General features: G+C 40.9%; 1 protein-coding gene across 5 annotated transcripts in view; it reads right to left on the bottom strand.

The window, feature by feature from the left end:
- fam13b (family with sequence similarity 13 member B) overlaps positions 1 to 20,117 on the bottom strand; it is a 124,985-nt gene that overhangs the window by 90,142 nt on the left and 14,726 nt on the right. For 4 of the 5 annotated variants that reach the window (XM_078169495.1, XM_033632711.2, XM_033632712.2 and 1 more), the window contains exon 2: positions 1,800 to 1,947. The gene's annotated coding sequence lies outside the window, so the exon portion shown is untranslated. Of the gene's footprint in view, positions 1 to 1,799; positions 1,953 to 20,117 lie in introns of all 5 variants that reach the window. The other variant, XM_033632709.2, reaches the window with a different exon arrangement.

Consider the following 20,117-nt stretch of genomic DNA (forward strand, 5'->3'; position numbering starts at 1 on the left):
TTCATAAAATGGATTGAGTAGAATTATAAAGTTTCTTGAAAAGACTTGACGCAATTGATTTTTATGGTGCTGCTGAATTTCTCTCAAGATACCAGTTCAGCAAGGAAATTGTTCCAGAGCCAAACAGAAAGGCTGGACCAACTGTCAAACGTGGCAGAGAAAGGAGGAAAAATTAAAACTGTGCCAGAACTAGAACTAGATTTAGATTGAATTAATCCTTATTGATGCAACCCAACCTAAATCAGCATGTTTATTCTTACATGACAGTCAGTGTAGAGATGTGCTGATGTTCAGCATTATCCAAAAGCTGAGTGTTTTTGTAATATTTTCACTTAAAAGAACCAATGAGCTGCATCAGTTGGTATTTTGTGACCAAGTTTAGCTAACAAGCCTCGGACACATGTGATGTAGACCTCAACCACTTTTCATGTTTATATAAAAATCACAGTTTAAATTAGTTCAATTCTGAACTGAACTGCAAATGTCAATTATATTTATATTAATAACAACAAGATACTGTTTAGTTTTGAATGGTGGGATTTGTACAGTCTGAATTTGGTGGGTTTTTTTGCCGCTACTGGCTGTTTCTTTGTCAATATGCGCTCTGTAAGTAAGAGTAGTTGGCTTTTGGGGTCTAGCAAAGTTCCTAGGACCTAAGACCTGAGCCGGGGCCGATACAGGTTCACGTCCAAGTTTTATTCAGGTCCCATTCTATCACCACCGAACCCAGGTCTCTTTGTCATTATGTGTAATCAACAACAGTTTCCAAGAAGACCTGTGATCAGTGCTGATCACGAGAGAAAGCGCTGTGTGTGTAACTTGCGTGACAATAACACTGACTTCAGATCAGCTTAAAAGAGAGAAAGTAAAGAAAAAGACTTGATTTGTGGACCCTCACTGACTAGAGGAATATAAATAAAGAACATATATAAGGACTTTATGACCGCTTCAGACGTGGGGGGTACAGACTTGTTTGTCTCTCTTGTTCACCATGCCAGTAAATCTTTTTGTAGAATGAAGTGAACTATTGATTTGTTGAGAATTTAACCATGTGTACCACGTCCATATTGACAGAAGTCAGTACGTACATGCTTAATTGTATGTGTGATCTAAGCGGCTTAGATCAACTGTAAACAAGCGGCTGGCAGCTCACATCACAACAACAACAACAAAATAATTCATAATAGAGAAATAGATAAATAACTTTAATCGTCGGAATTGTTGGGCCCATAAAATAGACACATAACTCTCCTCTCAGACATACTCTGGGTCAGATAAATATATTTTTATAAGGTGTCAGGTCCAATTAGATCGTGGATCAAATTTAGTGTCCGGTTTCGTCATTTTGGACCCATGAAGACCTCTACACCAAGTCTGTCCTACTGAGGTTTGGTCAAGTTGCTTTCCTCGAGGAAGAAATATACCAAGAGTGGATGAGTGTGATTTATTGCTGTTGAGAAACAACAACAGAGTGGTGAATTCCTCTCTAGGAAAACAACTGGGCCGATTGCATCTTGTCACTTTCAGACAGGTAGTGAGCAGCTATGTAGGTGGTTATCGAGGGTAAATCACCAACAACTGATCCTGTGATTCATTCTGTGAGGTTATCTTTAGCTTAAGTACCTTAAATGTCAGGCTCTACATAACAAAAGTGATTACTATAATATAAAACATTTTGCACGTGTGTCTAATATATTTCCTGTCTCAGGGTGAAGTGGGTCCATTCCTTCCCCCACACGATGCACGTGTGTGTGTGTGTGTGTGTGTGTGTGTGTGTGTGCGCGTGTGAATGAACTCACCGTGTAGCAGTGAAAGTGTGTCCTATCCTCTCCTCCCCTAGCCAGTGAACCACCGAACCATCTATGGCTGCTTCAGGTTGTGGCAGAAGATGAGCCGGTAGTTCCTCATTGACGGACCGCTAATCCCTCTTGCAGGATTCCTTTCTAGCTGCACTGAGAAGAGACGGAGAGAGAGAAGGGAGAGGAGGGAGGAACGAAAGAATAGGAGGTGATGGCAGGAGGAAAAGTCAGAAAAGAAAAGGTGAGGGTGGAGACAGAGGTGGGGAGAGAGAAAAAGATAAAATTGATTAAGAAACAATTCCTGGTATGTTTACACACATCTGATTACATACTTTCTACTGCAATATAATACAGCAGTCTCTCAAGATGTGACATATCTATAGCTTTTACATTTTCTGTTCACAACAGCTGCTGTCAGGTGTTTACTATAAACAACATAATGGTGCATAACGAGAGGTTTGTAGCAGCAACAGTCGTAGTCATTGGCCAGCGGTGCCACTCATTCAGCGATTCCTGCTTGTTAATAAAGTATATAAAATTAAAAAATTAAAAATTAACGCCCTCCTGACCAAACAGCGTTGCTGTGGCAACATTAAGTCCACCCTCCTGGGGCTTCATTTATAAAACAATGCACAGGATCTATACATAAAATGTACATACGGACAAAAGCCAAAAATGTGTGCCAAAAAATATCCAACAGTTTCTACAATCAGGCTTCCACCTCACCATCTTTGTTGCCAATTTCCCACCTATCAAAGTTTCTCCCATCACGTCTGTTTTTATAGATCAAAACTTCTGCATGGTAAGTGGAGTAAGCCTCTTTCAGGCCTTATTTTGTGCGTACACAATGTTTATAAATCTCTTCTCAGATCGCCCTGGTGAATACACTTTAGCACTGATAGCTATAGTTGGTGCCATTAGCAGTGTCAGCTTGACTAGTGGTGCTAACATAGTTAACAGTGCTATAGCAGTTTTGCAGCTCAAAAAGAAGCCGCTTACTCATCGTAGCTACCTGTGGGGAGACCGGAAGATGGCTACCATGTCCTGAGCAACGCCATGCAGTCACTGGGAAGGCGTTAGTAGAGGTAATAGGCTTAAGAACAACACTGGTAGCTAGCTCCCGCCCGACTCAGCTGGTGCTCATTGCAGAGCAGCCAAAGCTAACATAAACTAACCAGTGGAGACTGGAGGGTGGGCAGCGGGCATTATGTTTACACATGATAACACGACTAGCCAGCTTTCTGTCAGCAAAACCAACAGAATATCAAATAAAAAGCAACACATTTACATCACAAAGCATTAACATTTCACCACCTCTAAAAGGATAGCTTTTTGCAATGCGATGCTAAAGCTCAACAAGTCAATCAAGCACTGGACTGAAAGGAAAGGCCTCTCCTATTTCACACTGTTTTGCATTTTATTTACTTCCTTCTTGATGGTGCTTGCTCTTATCAAATTCTGGTACAGATTCTTACAATAAGGAAACAAAAAACACCTTTATTTTCAGCAGGTTTAAGTTGCCATAATCAGCCATGTGTCATACATGCCTTTACACTGAGCAAACTTAACATCTTATTTAAAATCATGTAATGCACAATAATCAATGTAAGATGTATAAAATGGGCCATGCCAACACAGACGCTCGCTGCAACATAATGCGGGCACCACAGTTAATTACTTCCATGCCATATGGGCATACCAGCATTTCTTCTGTGCAGCAGTCACACAAACTTTCCTCCATCTTAGACTGGAGAACAGCCACAGAAAGAGCACTACCAACAAAATCAACACAGCAGTGACTGCTTAATAATAATGAATACCAGAAACATAATAAAAAATACACAGTTACTCATGTTGCTGTGATTCACACTAATCTAATAGAATTAATGTGCATCATATTAAGATGTCAATGCAAAATGACCTTTCTCGTGAGTGGCTGCAGATGTTCACACAAGGTCAAAACCCAAACTCAATTAATTAGAACCAATAACAACAGGAACTAATGCGATAAATCAAGCAAATGTTTAATAAACTAAATGCAAAATACCTTTTCATGAATGACCAGTGAGACACAGAATGAAGGCTAATGGTTGCACAAAGACAATAAGTCTAATATATCACACACACTACCCATCATCATCATCATCATCATCATCTTGAGAAATAACAAGGACACACATCACGATGATAACATGCCAGCTGCATGTTGCAATTTGTATCAGATCATGTATCATGTCTGGTTGAAGGAAGCTCAAACCAGTTTCACTCAGACAAACAAGGTCCTCTTTTCTTATTTAGCATTTCTGGTAAATCTCTCCTGTTGTTGTTTTCTGCACTCCCCCTCTGGTCTTTCTCTCCATTGTCTACACTCCTTTCCCCCCGGTTTCCTTTACACATTCCTTTCTTTCTTACCCTTCTTCTCTCCCCTTTTATTTCCCCCCGTCCCTCCTCTCTCATCTCATCTTCCTACTTCAAGGCTTGAGACGTCATGTTGTCCAGGAGTCTGCTGGAGGCGAGGACCGAACACAATAATTAAACCGACACTGGTTAGGCTAGAAGTGTGTGTGTGTATGTCCTACATGTCCGTGCATGCCCATGTACACATGAACAAACTGTCACTTTGCATCTGTGTGTGCCTATTAATTGCTGCCACTTGGGAGTGTGTGTGTGTGTGTGTGTATGCATGTCTTGTCTTCAGGTTGCCATAACATGTGAATGCGTGTGTGTGTACCTGATAGGGTTTAGAAGTGTTAGGAGTTTATGATGGGATGAAAGGGTAAATGTGTGTTGGTGTGTCGACTCTGCTGGTCTATATGGGAATATGGCTGTGTGGTAAAATATTAAAAACACAGCTCTACTTTTGAGAGCGCTGTAAAGTCACTGAAAAATACAAGAGATGGAGGAGACAAGAGAAAATGAGGACGGAGGGAGGAATGAAAAATACATTGGAAAGCAATACAAAATAATTTTTAATTTACCTCTTCAATGTTAATATATTTATAAACTAAGCTATTTAAAAGTGAAAAGCTAAAAGAAGAAGAATAAGACCTGTCCACAAAAGAAAAATGAATCAATTAATTCAATTTATAAATTGTCAGTGAGTGAGTTGTGACTTTTTTGTCAGTTTATTGCCCTTTTTGGGGACATGGATGGACTCTGAGCTGGGAAGATAAGAGGACAAACACCAGCGTCTTACAAGAGGCAAATACAGACAGCATCACCACCACCATCACAAAGCACCAACTCAGATGGACAGGCCACGTAATACGGATGCCTGATACCCACCATCCAAAACAAGTCCTCTACTCTGAACTCTCCACCGATCAACGTGCACCTGGAGGCCAGAGAAGGCGCTACAAGGACAACATCAGAACCAGTCTCAAAAAATCCAACATCAACAGCTCAAACTGGGAAGCAACTGCCAGTCAAACACCTGCATAGAGAAACTGCCTGCATAAAGGTGCCACTCTCCATGAAAATCATCTCCAACAGGCTGCCAGAATCAAGCAGCAGCAAAGGAAAGAGAGGCTCTCCACGAGGCAGGCCCCTACACATCCCACCGCCAGCACCCAACATCCATGCCCACACTGCAAGAAAGTCGGTGGCTCCAGAATTGGCCTCTTCAGCCATCTGAAGACCCTCAACAAGGACACCCAGGAAGGACCATCATACTCGACTTCGAGTGATTGACAATGATGACCTGTGCATCAGGAGAACTAATTTGGTCTCTCTGTCAGATCCAATTACAACATATATTAATCTAGTCTTTTGTTATGGCAGTTCTGGAAGATTTTTGTTGATTTCATTTTAATTTTTACTTTTTTTTTGTCTTAATTTTGGACTGATAATGAATGTTATTGTCTCATTGATACTGTGTGATTTTAATTTGATGTATTTTTAATTTCATTTTGTGAGTTGACCCCAGGAACATGAGCAACCACTTTGTGGCAGCTAATGTGGATCCAAATTAAGAATAAAGAATATGTTTTTAACCTAAAATAGAGAGGTTTGATATGGGATTTGGGATTGATTAAAATTCTATTAATTGCTGTCCAACCCCAACCCTGTTTATAGGAGTTTGTAAGGAGTCTGTTTTCAATGGTCAATGCAAATCTGAACACATTTATTTAAGCCTGTTAGTCTAAAGGATTTTTCTAATCAGAAGAATCATTTTAAAAATCTTTTTTTTATACCCACATTGCCCATCTCTGCCACACAAACTCTGCCTTATTGAGCTGCAAATGAACCGTGGTCTTTAATATGCACACTCGCACCTGGCTTGGTAGGTTCATGCCCAGCGTCCTTCAGGAACAACTCAATCAGTCTTGCTTTGCTAGAATACACTGTGTCCTGTCCTGTTACTCCTCCTTTTTCTTTCTTTCCTTTCATTCCTCCTTGTGCTGCACGTTACACAAGCCATTCAACCTACTTAGGTGGTTGGCATCACCTCTACATCAAGAGGAGCTGAGGAGGTGAGCAGGAAAAGGGACTGTCAGTAAGGGAGAACACTTCAGTAAGGAGATATTTTATTCCTTAACTTCCCGCGTGTGTCTTCCTCCTCATGGTGTCTGTCTTTCACCAAAACCAGTTCAGAAGATAAAGGATTTGTTTTCACGCAGCTATCTTTGCAGAAAGACTTAGGTCACTAACATACCAGTGCCCAAAGCTCCTCAGAAATGTTCAATCAGCTAATATAATCAAGGAACAATTCTAGCCAACAACAAGCCTTTTTAAGAGTTTTGGCAACTACCATGTGGAAATAAAATCTTGTGCCATGGTATGAAAGCAGTAAACTCTCCAAATGCAGTCTGTGCAATGCTTCAAACATCTCAGACACAAGAAAAAAAGCCACTTTACCCATTTTAGGTGCAAAGGAAAGAAAACAAGGAGCCAAATCACAGATCATTTACCATTCATTCAGTCTAACACTACTATTTGGTATGAAAATGACTAAATCCTGATACTAAAATTAACTTGGGCTTTTAACATCGTTGGTTAATGTCGAACCTAAATCCTTGTCATGACCTTTTAAGTACACTAAATATTATTACTGCATTTGATGGGATAGCGATGATTCAGAGTTACAGCTTTTAATGGGTGCCATTTTTCTCTGGTGTTCAGCTCAGTGGCAAATGTGACTCTGTGCCAAATGCTCTTTAAAAACTGGTTATTTTCTTATGAAGATCATATAGGGAAGATCATATAAAGCTTTTAATATAATGCATTACATATAGTTCCAAGCAGATGTACAGGGTTGCTTATAAAGCCACACATTTATGCGATGGAAAGCTCCTTTCTGCAACTCAGGCGGCGCTGAGGTGACAGATGCATCAGCTGTTGCCTTAAATGGCCCTCATCTGCCCTCCTCCAAACCAAAACTATCAGAGTAAACACTTTATATCCACCTGCAACATTCTCTGAGAGGATGTCCTGTACATTTGTGTAACTCATTGCTGAACAAACAATAGACCAGGAGTGGGCAGGACAGACCGTTCTGCCAACATGGAGGAAGCTTTCACTAAAGCCAAGTCACAGCATCACAATATTTTTTTAGCATGACAGTTAACAAGGCCTCTTTTTGTACCATGCATATTCATCAGGGGTTAGCAAACAATGTGTGAGACTCACTGCTATCTATCTACACTACTTAGCTCAGTAGCTCTACCTGGGTACACATGATGTAGTTCCCAGTTTTACTGTAGACAAACACATATTGCCAAACAAACTCAACTAAACCTGAGCTCTGTTTTAACTGCACCTCCCACACATTCACTCATTTGTACTTGGTTGCCATGATTAAAACATCTGCCACCACTTTTTTGTATTCTTGGAGCTGGACCTTTCATTAAGTGCACAGTTGGAATAAATCTAGGCTACCTTATGAATTGCTCCACAGATTGAGGGCGCAGGCAGGGCAGGAGAACGGTACGGGCAGTGAAAATGAAACTTAACTTTCAGTGCACTGGGTCTAAAGTTTGCTTTCACTCACAAACTGCTGCCACTTTTACCTGTCGATCAGACCTGACTCTGCAAACTGCTGCTGAAGGAAAAAACAGTACAGTTCCGCCTGCGCTGCGTTCAAGGACCAGCAAAAACCTCCGAATCCAGAGAGTGGACTCAAACTGACGCAAGGACATAAATATTTTTTAACCTTTTCCACTTCAGATGGTAAACCCTTTCAGTGAATACTTGAGAAATTTTATGATTGATAGTCGGCTTTGGCAATATCACAGTATTTTTGTACACCAGGGTATTTAGAAATGTCGACAGAATGATTTTAAATACCATCATAAATACAGACGCTCATCCTTCTACTAAACTAAAACAAGCCCCAACTCTGACCACTGTAAAGCAGTCTGAATTGCACTTGTGTATGAAACGTGCAAGTGGTGGGGATAACGTTACAGGTGCTGCCGACGGTAAAAACATTAAAATGTTGAATTATCAGTTTAGTTTTATTTTAATTATTTATTATCCAAAATTCATGATCCAACCCACACATTCTTTGTTTTACCAATTGAACCCGGTGGTAAAATTATGACAAAGTACCACCTGCAAATCACCGTTTGTTGCGGGTCACCAAGGTACCTAACCCAATGCAGAACTCTGCTGTGTACCTTGGTAAAATGTCAGAAAGGTATGAGGGTATGACAGGGAGAAACCGCCCAAGCTGAATTGATGTCGCCTCTCTCTGAATTCTAAAAAATGAAGAGTACTCAACCTCAAAACTTTGTATTTGTTGCTGGCTGAAGAGCTGAACTTCATTTTCAGGTTTCCTCATGACTTAGTCTTATTAAACAGGGGTTTCAGGAGTCTTATGTTTGCTCATAAAGACTGCCGAGTCCTCTAAAGGCATTCTTCAGCCTCTATTCTTTCCAAAAACAACTGAACTGGCACTGGCTAGGTCCTAAGCCTCTTTAAAAGCTAGAGAAAATCCCACTATTGGAGGCGAGATTCTTGTTTTGGGTCAGAGCCCTAACTACTGAAACCAAAAAAGGTACCACAGACCAGACTGTGCTGCTTCCAGCTGACTGAATGGATATGAAACCTGTAACTACTGCACACTGTTGACTGTATAATGATCACTACTGACAACAATCTGAGGGCCTAAATAGCACAGTACCATGGCACACACACCTTTTAAGCGAGGGTGGTCCTGTTACTGCCAGGCTCAACAGATGAGGACAATGACACTTGGAGATTAGGGAACTCAGTGTTCCCAAACCAGCTCCTGGTCTGCCATGAAAACTGACCCTAAAAGGCCTCTGTAGTGAGGATTTGGTCAGTAATGGAACAGTCTAGAATGGCTCTGTCAATGTTTCTTTCTGTCTGTCTGTGTGTCTTAATCCCAGATATCATGCTTGACAACCTCCTGCTCAACAAAGAGGTACATTGTTAGAAGGGAAACAGAGAAAGTCGAGGCGGCACTCTAAGAGAGAGGAGGGAAACCTAAGTGAGAAAGTAAGAGAAAAATAAAAGGCTAAAAGGGAAAAAGGCCAACAGAGAATGTGGGAACAACACAGCGAAAAGGCTTTAAGGATAGACACGACTAAAGAACAAGATAAGCCATGCTAAGACAAACACTGTATGGATAAAAGTTACCAAACCTCATTCATTTCTGGTAAATTATGTAGCAATCATGGTGTGATTAACACTGGCAAGACTTAACTAAACAAACAGTCGCATGGTAACTTCCAGAGTAAAATCCTTGCTCATAGTATTATAAACCACTATGCGTTGTTTTGGCATCTGATAAGCCTTCAAAGTCATGGATCTAATGCTCAAAGCTTTTTGTCTCACTGGTACCTGAAGTGATACGCCCACACCAATACAGCCTGTAACTGTCTTCTTAATGCAGAGATGTTTTCAGTCTGAACACTCAGTAAGACTTCACTCCTGATGCTGAAAGTGTCTAAAGATGTTCTTTTACAACCAGAGGATAATACATAGTTTTTTTCTAATTGTCACTGCAATGTCGACTTCAATGAAACACACTGCAAAAGACTACTGTATGATACTGGCTTTTGTGTTCAGTTCAACACTCAATTTGTTCAACAGACCAAATCTCCATCATGTCGCACTAACAACTTCTTCCAGGAAGACAACTGACCCTTCGCAAAGCCCCACCCCTTTGTGATGGCCCAACAAACTGCAAGAGTAGGCATGGAGCCCACACTGTAACTAACTGCACTCCCTGAAGAAATGTTATCATATTTATGGAAAAATGAACCAGTGATTCCAGACAGAAGCAGACAGAGGGGTCTACAGTCTGTGTTTGAAGGATATATCCAGGATGTCAAACTGACTCAGCAGCAACAACAGGTTAAAAAGACAAAGATAGTTAGAAGCTAAAGCCGAACTATAGGCTACAGATCACAGTGTAAAAGTGAACCACCACATCACTGCTGATCGCCACACAAGACAATGAATATAAAGGGAAACTTTGCTGATATTGAAGCAGCTGTGTGGAATCGCAGTGTGTGCAGATGAACGGTGTTTGGATTTGACCCCGTGCTGCTGCCAGCACCTGGACCTCCACCGCCGGACAGAAGTCACTGTTATAATCATTAAAAAGCAAAAGCAGCATGTGTATACATTCAGTAGGCTATATCTTCAGTAGCTAGCTAGCTAGCTAACCCTACACTTTTCAGGGTCTGATTTTGGTTTTGGAACAGGGGAGAAACGTATATCTTTTTCCAACCTCTCCAGGTAATGAGTATTATTAGCCCTTTTAAGATAGGAATTGTGCAAATTTGCAGGAAAGCCCAATCAGTCTTTTTTTCAGCATTGGCAGTATAAAAACAAAATCAGGGAGTGCGGCAAAATGCCACCTACCTACTTTTGTTTATACAGAATGCGCCTTTGTCGGGGCAATGGGGGGCGTGAGCAAGTAACAAAATGTGTAGCTCAGCGTGTGACGTAAACAGTGACGTGGGAGGGAAGCCTCGGCTGGTAAGTCCTTTGGCGATTCTCCTGTAAGTCGGCCCGTTCCTCACCGTTCCCGTCATCTGACAGTTAATGGCCTCTTCGTTTGCGCGGGCAAGGAGGGCGCGCAATTCCTTGTCTCCTCAGTTGCTCATCTTCACAGTGTCTGTCAGGTTTGTGTTTCCCTCTTGCTACTAGCTGCTCGCTAATTCTTGCTATCAGCTGTTTCCTGTTTATCAACCGCCAGTGGGTCGCACGTGCAGTGTCATCAACAGCTCCTCCCACAAGTCTTCAACAGCCCCTCCCGTTGCGGAAGGCCACCTCGTCTTTTTAAACTAAAAAGGTTCCGCAAATATGTCTACCCTACGAGGCGGAAAATTGGGCACCCTGGATCAACTCGCCAATCCAGCTCTGTGTGTCTAAACGCTCGCAGCTTGCCGGCAAAAGGGCCCAACATTGGCAGAAAATCTGGCAGTGTAAAAGGGGCTATTAATACACAACGTGCCCCAGGCACAATATTTAGCTCCAAATCCACAAAACCAGCCTGAAAATGAATGTTATTACGAACTTTTCCTCATATCATGCAGCCTATTTTCTACCCCTGACAAGTGTTAAAGGCACCACAGATGATTCCACGCAATTCTGGACCGTCTGTAGTGGTCAACTACAACAAAGGTAAAGATTAAGTTAATATTTTACTATTAGAAAACCATGTCTTTAAATCTTTAAGAGACAGAAGAGACAAAGATCAACTAAAAACATGTAGTAACATATTGAAACAGAATAATTTGGAAATCTGTACCTTGATTCTTGATTCGTAGTATGTTTTCAACGACAACTTTACCACAGTGGTGGCAGCAGTAAATTTAAATCAGCCTACTGTATATCAGATTTCAGTTTGTTCCTAAAAGCGGCACCTGCACACACCCACAGATGAAGCAGTCTGTAGGGTGGCTGCAGTTAAAGCAAACGTCCTTTAACAGAAAGGTCACAGGTTCAATACCAGCAATACTGTCTGACCCTGTGAAGTATGCTTTAGGGAGACTTTTAACCTGACTGCTGGCTCGGACATTTTGAGTGAGTGAGTGAGTTATATGAGCTGAATATTAAACACACAGCAACATAACAAGCAGAAAATAACAGGGACAACAAGATGACCTGACCAGAAAAACTGGTCCAAAAATATCCACAAACACCCCTCATGTCCTGAATAATGTAATTTTAACTGAAAACCTGATAAGTTTAACATTAATTATTGAAATAACCATTGCAGGAGTAAGCAAAACTGTGCATCAACAAATGGAAGAGTACATTCATATTTCATAAAGGCAATTTTATATGCATCACATATGAGAACAAAAACCCTGTTGTGATTAATCTGTGATCTGCCAAATAGCCCCAGTACCATCAAAAAAAAGTGCACGACCAAAAAAAGACGATTAAATATTCACAAGAGGTTATAAATAAATCAGCAAATTTCCTCCAACTTGCATCATGTTGTGAAATCCCCTAAAATAAAAGAGATCAAAGCAGTTTAAACTCTGCATAGTTTATCATCACTGGCCAAACTGTCATGGGCAACCAAAATCAGGGAGGTGGGAAGTGACGGAGAGAAAGGTCGGACAGCAGGAATCCTCTTCAGAAGTCAAGATCGATTGGATTTCTGCGTCAAAGCCTACAATCCCCGGGGGTAGAAAATAGTTGAAAGAATCTATCAAAGTTTATTAAGTTTATAACGGTTGCACAGAGAAAATACTCTCTGCTCACAAACAAACCGATCTTTAGACTACTGAGTCCACTGAGTCTGTTTATTTAATCCTAAAACAATCAGAAAAATACCTCCGAGCGGCAGACAGGACCTCACTGACCTCTGCTCTCCGGCCTGAATCTCCACCAAACAATCAGGGAGAGAACAAACGCCTGGTTATATCTGTATCTGTCTACTGCGTTGGGTTATTGGGTCCATTATTCATACATACATCCCGTGACCCTGACACACAACACATAACTTCCTCCTGCTCTCCAGTGTGACCTGTCACAATCCAAACAAGCACACACCTTAAAAAACAGAGTGTAGAGGTGGAGGTGATAATATCTGCATGAGCACAGAGACAAATCTCTTCCATCAAACACGAAGCATGTGACTAAGATTATTATCTGCTTTGTCACAAATGGAATGAAAACAGCACATCACAGTGTCCCAAATAACCTGCCAAGACAAACAAGTATCTGATAAACATATGTATTGTAAAGACACGAATATAAAATAACTTCACCTGGAAGTTTCATTTGAAAAAGGGGTTGTATTATATTCAAGGCCAAGACTATCACATACACACACAACATCAGATATTTCTTTTAACAGAAAAAGAACTGGCGCCGCACTGGCTTCTACAGCGAGTGTTGCATCATGGGTTGTTTGCAGCCTTTTGGTTGCTTGGCTCGCAGATTTTCTTTCAGTCTGTTTATAGTGTGACTTCAAGTGTTCATCATCCCTAGAAGTGTTTTGTTGTGCTGCCACAAAGGAATTTAAGATAGGGCTACAACTAACAATCATTTTCATGCCGTTCATTTTTTTTCTGATTAATCGATTTGTCAATAAAATGTCAAAGAAGAGTGCTCTGATGAAGGGCTGGTGCCCGAAGCGTCACATGAAGCGATACGATTAAAATTCCCAAAAGGAGCAGTTTCTGGTGTGCGGACCTGTTTTTGTATTTTTGTATTTGTTGTTCTGTCCAGCACCCACCCAGTATTTATCGTTTTTGGATGTGCGTGCTGTTTTTGAGTCTTCAAAGAATAATGTACGCCATGTGTTATTTCATGGAGCCAAAGATGACGTCTTTAGACAGTATGTTTAATCCGACTAACAGTCCAGAAATCCAAAGCTGTTAAGTTAATTATGTATAACAGAAAAAATGCATTAAATTCTCACATTTAAGAAGCACAAAACCAGCAGACTTTTTTTTGCTAAAATATGACTAAAATCGATGATTTTATCGTTAAACCGATGCCAATCAAATCCGACTAATTAAAAGCCCTTTTTAAATATGAACTGTGCAAATTTGCAGGAAAGCCCAATCAGTCTTTTTTCAGCATTGGCAGTATAAAAACAAAATTGGGGAGTGCGGCAAAATACCGCCTACCTACTTTTGTTTATACAGAATGCGCCTTTTACGGGGCAATGGGGGGCGTGAGCAAGTAACAAAACGTGTAGCTCAGCGTGTGACGTAAACAGTGACGTGGGAGGGAAGCCGTGGCTGGTCAGTCCTTCGGTAATTCTCTCATAAGTTGGGCTGTCCTTCACCGTTCCCGTCAACTGAAGGTTAATGGCCTCTTCGTTTGCACGGACAAGGAAGGCACACAATTCTTTGTCTCCCCAGTTGCTCATCTTTACTGTGTCTGTCAGGTTTGCGTTTCCCTCTTGCTACCAGCTGCTTGCTAATTCCTGCTATCAGCTGTTCCCTGTTTATCCACCACCAATGGGTCTGAGTCTGAAAAATGCTAACTGCTGGAGAAAATAAAAAAAAATTACCATCTCCAAGAGCTTGAATGGAGAGTATGTGACTGACAGACAAGATACGCAAATGTGGAACTCACATTCTGCTTGAAAGAATTTCTTGTTTGACTTTTACGAGACAAAATAAGATTCAAGGATCCAAAAACAAGTGTTGGTTAAATATAAAGGTAAATATATATTTCAGTTAAATATAAAACACTTAAATGCCCTTCTCTATGCAGATTGTAATACTGTGTGTGAAATAGTAACAAATAATTTGAAACTTCCTCATTCACTCATAAGTACTCATAATCTGTCACCTCATGGGAACGATGTTAATCTTCAACTCAAATTGGTCAGTTAGCCATTCAGGATGTTTAAATGCTTAACTGCGAGAAGCTGAGTAACAGGAAGTCTATTAATAACCCTGCTTAATATGAGGCCTGTGTTTTATGTTGATCTGATTGGCTCAAGTGTTGTGAGCAGCGCAGCAACAGTACACACAGCTGTAACAGTCCAACTGTATACAAAACACTCACAGATGGGGGTTCAAAGAATAAAACGCTGGCAAATGAAAGACCAGTTTAAACCGTACCAATGAATAGGGGAAACTGAACTTCTTTTAAAACACACACACTCACACATAGCTAACGAGCCTTGAGGTTGACCTGAAACCTGCATGTGCACATTTTAAGCTGTCAGCCATTAGCAGTGAGCCCTCCTGTTTGTCTTGTGGCAGTGGGAGTAAACACATAATGAATGTCAATAAGAGAAGAAGTTTAAGTTGCTCTTTAAAGATCATGGCCAATAATAAAAACAATGTTTTAACCTTGATATATTAACAAGTAGCATTAAAGATGAAACACTGGTGAATGGGCTTGAACTTGTGTAGCGCTTTTCTAGTCTTTCGACCACTCAAAGTGTTTTCACAATACTTGTCACATTCAGACACACATTCATACACTGGTGGCTGAGGCTACCATACGAGGTGCTTCCTGCTACTCAGTTTTTAAGCACTCACGCAGATAATCATTCAGTATCTTGAATACTTTCATGCAGACTGGAGGAGCCAGGGATCGAACCACCAATCTTCCGATTAGTTGACAACCTGCTCTACCTCCAGAGCCACCTCTGAACACTGAACAGTATGACTGTGGTGTGTGACTTTCATTTAGGCAAGATATGGAACTGCGATCAAACTTTAAATCAACCCAGATTTGCTTGAAAACTAGATAGTGCTTCCCTTTTTTTTTGCTAGCAGGGTGCCGCCATACAACACGGGAATTTAAGCTTGGTAAATTTGGTACTGTCAAACATGTTTTGTCCTCTAAAGACAGTTTTATTCTCTGATAATATTGTTATGTCCGGTATGTGAGGTATTTTGAGTAGAGTAGTGCACAGAACTAAAGGAAGTCACTTCTCAGTAGTAGTGCCCGACAGGTGGGACACACGTTGCATCGCAGGTGCGGGTCAACCTTACTTGCTGTTTTGACATGCATGGATGCATATCAGGGATTAATCTGCAAAAAACCCCAAACTTTGGGATCCTGACTGGTAACTAATGTCTTTTATGTTATCTACGAAAACAGTGGTTCCCAACTGGTCCAGCCATGGAGTCCAGATTTCGTCTTAGTCATTAGCTCCAGGTCCACTCAGTTAAATGAATTCAGCGTCATATTTGTGTTTGGCCATGTCGTTGACTTTGTTTGCTTTTTCTGTCACATATCTGTCAATCAATCACTCCACAACAGGAAATGGCACTTCAAAATGATAGCCCTGTGCCAGGAAGTTACTGTACTTCAAAATGAAGTGCGTTTTTTACAAACTTGACAAGTTTGCGAGTCACTTGGGGTCCATTCTGAATGGACTCACAACCCATTTTTGGACTGTGACCCACCCATTGAGAACCACTGTACTAAGAGATGCTTGCTTGTGAGAAAACACTGAACAAAGAAAGCAACCAATGTGCTTAAAATTTCAAAACAAGGTTATTTAACTGGAAACAAAGATCAGCTTTCAGACCAAATGATCTCTGATGTTTTTTAAGGCTTACTGAATTTTCAGATACTAACCCTGTGTAGTTGAGCCGATGCAAGATAGGAGTAATTTGAATATTGCGAACTCTAATAACCCAACAGCGTGGGTGTGGCGTGAGTCAGATTTCAAGAATCTCTAATGAATTTTAAAGCATGTAGTTATACAATTAACATGTGCCAAGTTTTAATCTGAGCTAATCTGTGGCTTTGTCAATACTCAACATGCCCATCTACGTTCTTACCTATACGTCTGTCAGTTTACTTAGACAAAGGTTGTGCGCTCAAACTTCCAAGTCCCTTAAAGTTTTGACTGATGCAACACTTTGGGCAACAAGGTCTTTGTCATGTGAACAAAAAGCAAGATATATATGTGAAGCACACATTCTCTTTGTCCACCTTCTGCTCTGTCAGTTGACTTACAATACACTTCTGCTCTCCATGCAGTCTGTCTATCAGCTTGTCTACCTGTGCTGCTTCCACAATGAACACCATCTGACAAACCCACTGCTACCTGGGAGTAAACAGCATGAATGATAACAGCAGAGAGAGAAGTATCAGTGAGCCTGGCAGGAACCAGGGGTTAAAGCTGTAATAATTCATAACCTAAAATATTCTGCCTGATTAATTAGTCATCTGATCCCTCAAATTATTCATTTCTAACCTTGAACTATTTTTTTTCCAAAAATACCACAACACTGTGAACTTGAAGTATATCACTGACACATCCAATGTAGAATGACAACAGACTTGGGGTGCTATCAGACCTACAGTTGTCTTGCTTTGGTCAGAATCAGGTTCATGTTCTCATGGCAGCATTTACAAGTGGACCAGATCAAATGCCTTGTGTGAGAAAGCTGCTCTTGATTGGTCAGAATTTCCATGTGGGAAAAATCCAGGAAGTAAACCAAACGTTGAAGAAGAGTACACTTGCAAGATAAATGTGACACTTTCTAATGTCACAATGGAGGGACAACTACGCAGGTTGATTTTAGCGCTGCTCATCGTGGACTATATTGCTGTCATTGTTCATTTTAGTCAAACCATACAGTTTGAAAACGAGGCGCGGCTCCAACTAGAAAACAATGTTTTGATGCATTGGATGTGCTGAATGTGCATATTAAGGCAGTACAGGAGGAGGTGCACATTAATAATCCTCCAGGACTGTAACATGCTCATGTTTAACCCAAACAATGTGTCATGTGACTGCAGTTGGTTCAGATCCAGGTCTGAACACATTCTCACCACAAACAAACCGCACCATAAATCATTTGTAACCAGACTGAGACCACCTCTTGAAGAAAGTCTTGGTCTGGTTCTTTTGGTGCACACCTGAGTGTGATTGCTGTGTTCACACCTGCCCAAATGAACCACACTTTGGGGCAATGCAACTACAGTTTGATTGAACCGAACCAAACAGGGCAGGTGTGAAAGCACCCTTAGAAGGATAATGCCTAGTTCAATAACATAACAAAGTCAAACTGAATAATGAAGTGATTTATTAAAGGGCAGCTCCATTATTTTGGGGGGTTTTCTTTGAGGTTTTTACATCATTCTGTAGCTTTCCAGTGGTGTTCCTGATTTATTTGAATCTGAAAAGTCTACTTTTGGTCCAAGTGTTTATGTTTAAGTCTCAAGATGCTATTTCCCCAAGCCTTTCCTTTAGACATTTTCCCATCTGTAGTACTGCTTTGGATGCCTTGTTAATTCGGTTCAAAAATCACACAATAACACAAACAAACTACACAACAGAGTCAGCAGTAAAGCTGCCTCTCCAGTGTGCTGTGAGGTAAAATTACATTTCTGTCAATGGAGTCTGTGACTTTGAGGAGAGCATAAATAATGACCTCAGTTCCCCGTCGGAACAGTCTGTCTGACAGCAAGGTGAAATGGTAAAAGGGAACACTTAAACTGATGTTCTTTTTTTGGTGGTCCTTTTTTAGGAGGCCACAATACATTTTGCTGCCGCTCTCGTCCACAGCCACCAGACTACCTTGACAGGACCGGTAATTTTATTTCACAAAACACAAGGTGCTGCTGTCACCACTGCTGCTGGTCTGTTAGTTAGTTTGTGCTATTGTGCGACTTTCAGAAATGAACTAATGTGACGTCCCACCCTTTAAAGAAACCACTGAAATACAGTTACACAATCAGGTACTCTAGCTACTCATTATTTTAGGGAATTATTTCAATATATTTAGGAATGATTAGTATTCATTTTGGTAACTACAAGGAATCAGTAGTTACTAGTCAGTAGTTATTAGTACAAGGAATCAAGCTACTAATTAGTGCTCAATAAATTATTAATTTAAGCGCAGAAATTATTCAGAGTTCTACTTTTGACACCCTTTGGGCTTTGTAGGATACAGTCGGTCAGCATTTGCTTACAGTTTTGAAATCATTTTCCTGTTTCTTACAGTTGCTTGTCATGCCAGGCTGGGTGCCGTGGATGCAGATGGATGAAAGGAAAAATGAGGAGGAGAGGCAGCGTTACGGAGAATAAAAGAGCATCAGAAAGAGAATGGCAGGGGAAGATGAGAGGAGAGAAAGCAGCAAGGAGAAAGGAAGTGACAGGATAAAAAAAAAAAAAGAGTAAGTGAGGTAAAGAGAGAGGAGAAAACATAGAGGCAGTAAAGCTGGTATTTGCCCTTGAATCAGTAGCAGCAGTTGCTGCCCTAGCCTAATTTAGCTGCTCCTCCCAGGCAAGCCCTGTCAGTGATAAATTAATAAGCACATGTCTTTGGGGGACGTGGGCTTTTTCAGGGCTTGTTATCTCTTCCTCGGACCAAACTAGCAGAATCTTCCTGTTATTTATTTTGAAGATGTTGGATCCTCAAACAGAAATAATGAACCTGAAGACTTATATTTATATTATACTGCTAATGGAAAACGGACTGCACTTGCATAGCACTTATTTCAAATATTATCTAACTGGATTTTCTTTAAAGCCTGAGGATCTGATCAATATGCTCGCCTGAGGGGACTAACAGAGATAACGCATGTTTCATGCACAATCCAGCCGACCATGTTTGACTTGCAGCTGAAATAATTGGTCAATTTGCAGAAAAATAATTGGCAATCACATTAATAATGATACCGATGAGTCAGTAACTCTTTAAGGCATGTTTCATGCCATGAATGTCAAACATTCTCAGCTGCCTGGTTCTCAAAGTTGAAGATTTGCTGCTTTTCTATGTTAGTAAATTAAATATGTTAATTAAAAATATTAAACGCAATCTAAAGACTTTAATTTATTAATTTTAAAACTGTTGAAGCCCAGTTTCGCTGTACATGACTCTTTTTTTTACATTAGCACAGTATAGGTTCAAAAATAGACACCTACGCTCTAATCAGCACCATCACACTTCCTACATATACTGTACAGTTTCACCCCAGTGAGACCGCAGCCCTCTGCAGCGAGCACTTAATTGCCACTGTGCACTTCCACCGCCAGGGTTAAGTGTCCTGCTTAATAGCATTTGCTAAAGGAGGGGGAGGTTTCTCTCAACTGGTGATCTTCTAGTCTCAAGCCTGCTTCACTACATGCCAGGTTATCATCGTTTAATGTCGCCCCCTGTGACGTTTCCTAGAAGGACCGACATGTCATACGAGTGCTCTAAAAGGGAAACAGTAAAATAAGATCCATTCTTCGCTGGCCTGAGGGCCGTGTGTGACACTGCGAAAAGCCCGGAACGCCTACAGTGGAAACAAGTGCAGCTCTGTGTTGCGTGGGACTGTGGGACTGTGGGACTGTGGGAGTGCAGCATTTTGTTTGGGACATTTGCATCAAGTTTGTTTGGTTACCATCTGTGTCAAGAGTCATACAGGTTATTTGTTTCACGTGTTTTTCTACTTATGTTTAAC

Source organism: Epinephelus lanceolatus, chromosome 7 (genome assembly GCF_041903045.1).
Source record: "Epinephelus lanceolatus isolate andai-2023 chromosome 7, ASM4190304v1, whole genome shotgun sequence".
Classification (NCBI taxonomy): Eukaryota; Metazoa; Chordata; class Actinopteri; order Perciformes; family Serranidae; genus Epinephelus; species Epinephelus lanceolatus.